The sequence below is a fragment of the Tiliqua scincoides genome, chromosome 3 (genome assembly GCF_035046505.1).
Source record: "Tiliqua scincoides isolate rTilSci1 chromosome 3, rTilSci1.hap2, whole genome shotgun sequence".
In the NCBI taxonomy this organism is placed as follows: Eukaryota; Metazoa; Chordata; class Lepidosauria; order Squamata; family Scincidae; genus Tiliqua; species Tiliqua scincoides.
Window position 1 is genome coordinate 83762807 of NC_089823.1, and position 5508 is coordinate 83768314.

At 41.2% G+C, this 5508-nt stretch overlaps 1 pseudogene; it reads right to left on the reverse strand.

The window, feature by feature from the left end:
* Positions 1 to 3280: 3280 nt before the first annotated feature.
* On the reverse strand, positions 3281 to 3399 carry LOC136646371 (5S ribosomal RNA; annotated as a pseudogene).
* Between the last annotated feature and the right edge of the window lie 2109 nt (positions 3400 to 5508).

A 5508-nucleotide genomic window follows, 5' to 3' on the forward strand; every position in this document is an offset into this window, starting at 1 on the left:
GGTCCACAAACTAGGATGTATAAGGCTGTATTGGACTGGACACATTACAGTCTAAAATATCCCATTGTTGCTTAAAAAGAGGTGTGGCATAATCTGAGATGAACCAAATTCAGTTGTCAATATATTACTAGACTGTTCAGCCCCTGCCATCTTCTTCACTGCACTTACCTATAGCCTCCTTCTATTTACTGTACAATCTTATGCATGTCTATTCAGAAGTAAGTCCTATTGTGTTCTGTGGGGCTTCCTCCTAGAGAAGTGTGTCTAGACACTTTTCCTAGAACTGCAGCCTTAGTTCAAGAGCCTGGGGGAATAAGTTGGCATCACTCAATGCATATTATGATTTTTGATAAACTCTGAATCCCTAAAAATACCTAGCCCTTGATCTTCTTGGTGTAGTTATCATATTTTCAACCATACCTCCACATCTGTGAGTAAGCTAGAATCCTATAATTGTGCTGCAGGATCTCTGTATCAGTCTCCTATAAAATGTTCATTGGTTACATCAAGGTATGTTGATTTTTATTCCTTCAGGGGAAAGGAGTATTGTTATTTCTTCATGTAAAAAAATAAGATTGAAATTAGTACAGTAGTTAAAGAACACCATTTCCACTCACACTTGCACCCACCTCGCATCTCTCTCTAAGAACAGAAGCTGATATGGGACAAGTCGCAGAAATGTTATTTAATGGGAAATTGCTAATTAATCCTTCAGCCAGGATCAATAGAAGCAATGAAATGGGATGAACTTGCAAAGAGGAAATGTTCACCTTCAATGCACAGGAGCCCTGAAAAGTCTAAGTAATGCTTTGCGTGTCCACCCTGAACAGGTTAGAGATGAACTGCAGTTGTGTTTTCTTACCCCCTCCCCCCAAAATCACAACAAATTAGGTCTAGAAAACCATGGAAGCCAACAATTTGGAAATAACATTATTTGATTGCTCTGTAAAAAGCGGGGGGGGGGGGGGGGGTGCAAAGAACAGCAATCCAAAGAACAGAGCTATAACAGAAGTGCCTAAGCAACTCAGTCCTATCCTTTTCCTGGCCATAGCACGTAGCCATGCCAAAACAAAGAGGCACTACATGCTATGGTGGAGGGTTGGGGGTTATTGGGAAGCTTGTTAGAGATAAGGCAAAATATTTTCCCTTACCTCCCTGTAAACTTCCCAATTGCCAGTGGGTCTTCTCAGAGCTGTGCCAGGTCTTTCGCTGGTACACGTCCAAGGAAAAGAAGGAAGCATTTCAGAAGGGGATAGCATACTGGCGCATGTTGAACATTCCGGGCACACCCCTCCTTCCCCTGTAAGCCTCCTCCTCTCTCTGGATTCCACTTCTCTCTGTGCACGCTGCCACCCTGTCCTGCCCACCTCACTATCTTGCCTGCATTCCTGTGTGGAGCCAAGTGCTGGAGCGGACCATTGCCACTTGCAGCCATTTTGGATGGCATATCCAAAATGGCTGCTAGTGGGCCACTCTGCACAATACGGTAAAGCCTTTGCAATGCCATACTTAGCGTTATGACATCGCAACAGGCCTGATCAGAATGAACTGAAAGTCTTCCATAATTCTTGGCTGTTTAAGTGATCTTAATGGCTGATTCTTAGCCATTAAGTGATCCTTTGTTTGTTCCTTTGTCGAAACTTTGTGAATCATACAGTCGTTGCAATGAGAACTGCATGGTGTGATTTATTCAGACTTCTCCACAGTGAAACTGGAAGCTATTCACTCCCCACTAACGATGACAGCTTGCAGAGAAATGGTTGTCTGGTCTAGATGTAGTTTTCCTGAAACTCATTTAACTGAGAGATTTCCAGTCAACTTAGAAGTTTGTGACTGATAAACTTAAGCAGTACTGACTTTTACAATGTTAAAATTAACATTGTTCGGGCTAATGAGCCGCGTTCAGATAAAGCAGTTGTCACCTAACGTTTTGCCTACTGCTGTGCCTGGTCTTTTAGGTGACAACTCTTTTATCCAATCACAGCCCATGAGCTCATAAATTTTAACTTTATGAATGCCGGCTGCAAAATCCTTAGTATTTATAGTATTTGCTTTTGTTGGGAAGTTACACTTTGCACAAAATGTGTACAAATTTAAAATACAGGAGGAGAATCTCCTAGTTAATAATAAACAAACTCTGGTTCTATTTCACAGTATTATTTACAGTTCTTCAAAACTGGGTTTCAGTTTAGTAACTGATACTGAAGGTTTTGTCTTTCTGTCTGTCTGTTTAATTACCTCCTCCTCTATTGTTTCATGTCTACCCCAAATTGAGATATTTACAGAATCAACAACTACTATGTATGTACGTATATATGTACATGGTACATTACATAGGAGTAAAAAGTCAGGCCCCTTCCCTGATGACCTTACACACCACATAATATCTGGAGAAAACAGTGTGTATATGTTATGCAAATAACTGAAACTGCACAGTGGAAATGAAGGACATGACTGAATAGTAAAGTATGGATAAATATGTATATAATTTTTGGCAACACCTGCTACTGCAATAGATCAGTTAGAATATTGTATACATGAATGTTTTGGAAGACTGTTGGGTGTTATACAATTTTAAATTGCTTCATGGACTTGGTATTCCATGCTGATTGAATATATCATGCATTGATGCGTTTTATTGATATGACTGATTTTCAATTACATTCTCTATTGTATCTGATTCTTTCACAATCTGTCTGCAGATTCCTACATGTATTCATAAGTGGTGTACTTTAGAAGTTGGCATTTAATATGTATCATGATTATAATCTATAAACTCAATCCTAAATATGATTACTTTGAAGCAATTGCTTTCCATTTCAGTGGGAAAAAAGTATGCTTAAGAACTCATGGCCAGAACTACAGGTATGCTAGATCTGTATGTGGGACACTGGATGCCTCCTAAATAGCCTCAGCAGTGGAATGAAGGAGCATGTTGCAACAAAAAAAATAGAAGGTGGGAAGGCCACAGAGATAAATCTCTCACACCTTTCACTCACCTGCCTCTCTTCAAACCACTTCCCCCTTTACCTTTTTTGTTGCTCCAGTGGCAACAAAAAGAGAATGGTCTCTCCCCCCATCCCTGATGTCCAGCACTTGTGTCTGTCAGATGTGAGGAGCACTCAGAATGATTCTTTTTCCAGCACTGCTGACCTCTGTCTTGGATGCAGGGGATTAGGCAGATGAGCGGATGGACAGATAAATGAGAGGTAAGAGTTAAATTGTCCTTCAATTCAGATTGGTTGGTTGGCAACCTTCAGTTTCGAAAGACTATGGTATAAGCCTATAGCACCCGGCATTCCCAGGCAGTCTCCCATCCAAGTACTAACCAGGCCTAACCTTGCTTAGCTTCTGAGATCAGACGAGATCAGGCATGTACAGGGTAATCCAACCTTGAAATGAACTCATGGATTGCCTTGTATCGGGGACCACCAGTAGAAACCTGTGCAATTCGTCCTCTGAGCTGTGCTCAGATAACATTATGACAACATTACTAGCTATTTCACTGAATCTTTAGATATTTCATAACTCCATATCCACAGGAAGATCTTCATCATATAAAGTAAATACATACTTTCAAATGCAGAAGTTTATATCCTGAACACCCAAGTGCAAAATTCTAGCGATTTGTATGTGAAGACACTATCTATTGGAGATATGTGACCTTTTTGGAGAAATTACTTCACTTCATGAGGAGGTTTTACTGAGTCGATGTTTTCATACCTGTGAACACAACACACCATCACTATTGTTGTTGCACCTGACTGTGGACTGGTACCCCAATCCTAAAGCTGCAGCTGCCAGGTGCAGTGGTGGTGAAGTGGTGACTGTTGTTGTTGCACCTGACTGTGGACTGGTACCCCAATCCTAAAGCTGCAGCTGCCAGGTGCAGTGGTGGTGAAGTGGTGACTGCTGTATCCTCTGGCCCCAGGGAAATCCCCAAGCCCTGCAATGGGGCTTCTCAAGTCTGCGCTTGCAATTTTGCTGGTGCAGACTTGAGAGACTCTGTGTCTGGCCTTCCAGATTGACAGAGTTCAGGATCCAGCAGAGCAGAGCTTCACCGGTCCCTGTTCCTCCCCTGGAATGCCTCCCCCTGCTCCTGAGGCCTTCACCGCCACCCGGAGCTCTTACTTAGCCCTGGGCTGCATCTGGCCGGCGCTGGATTCAGCACTGACTGGTGCTGCACCAGCAGAGGCACTGACTTGGCTTAGGGTGTCATAGGTGTGCCTTACGGCACATTTGCAACACCCAGTGCCAGCTGTATACTGGTACCACTGGCGCTGAAGAACTCAGGATTGCGCTCTAAGAACTCAGGATTAGAGATTAGAAACCATTTATGGATGTACTAATCCACTTAGCAAATAGGAAAGTCAACATCTTACTTTTGAGGCAGGTGCAGAGTGATAGAGACCCAAAGTGCCTTCTGTTTGCTTTTAATTTCTACACATTTAAAATGTTAACAATGTTCTTTATTTTATAGAATGGAAAGGCGTTCTAGATAAGCAGACAACTGTTTGCTCACAAGAAACTCCTTCAGCCATCAAGTCATGTTTGAATGCTATCAATATATTGGTGTATAAAAGGTAAACATAGTAAGAAGTGTGGCTCCTAATTCAGTTAAACAAGTTTTGGGGATGGTGGAAGAGTGGATCACTCAGTAACATTTATGTCCAAAATCAAGGAAGTGACATTACATGAACTGACCTGCAGAATGCTCTAAAAATTATTTGTCTTCTTTCTTGAGTTTTAATGGGATGTGCAGAGCTTCTGTTGGGAATGCCAAAGCTATTACCCAGATTGCAAAATATAACAGATCCTCATTGAAAAAGGTCATTCGTATTTGCTTCAGGACTAAGAATAGCCAATGAAAGATGTTTATTTGTCAAGCTCGAGTTCCAGAAGCATTTAGCAGAGGACGTCATAAAAAGCCATTCAGCATTTCGTAATTTCTCGATGGAGGGATATTTTGGCAATTGCAGCAGAAAGCATGCAAACTATTAGTAGAATTCCAGTAGCAGTAATGACAAGTTTATCTCGATAAATGTGCCCTGTTCGATGCTTCAGATTAGATGTAAAAGCCAAAGTGGAAGTACGGGAATAAACAACTGCCATGATACTCGTAATACCACACACAAGACAATAACATAACAATTATGGCAAACAAGCTGAATATAGGACATACTGTATATGGATACAGGATGGTCAAAAGGAATTACCTTTTTTAGAACTCATTGTGGCAGAATAGCTGCTATCAAGTGAGAAATTTCTGTTGGTGAGGACTATCAGTGGATAGTTGCTAGCATAGCTAGGATTCTTTCTTTTTTCAGTGTAGTTATTATTTATTTTAAAATAGCATATTATACCCTATGGTTTAGGACAAGTCCTCCCAGAACAGCTAGCAACAATCAGCTGGAAACAATATAAAACAGTAAATACAGCAGAACAGAAGGAATAAACATCCAGGCAATATATGGTGGCAATATAACTCTGGTGGCAATATAACTCTGA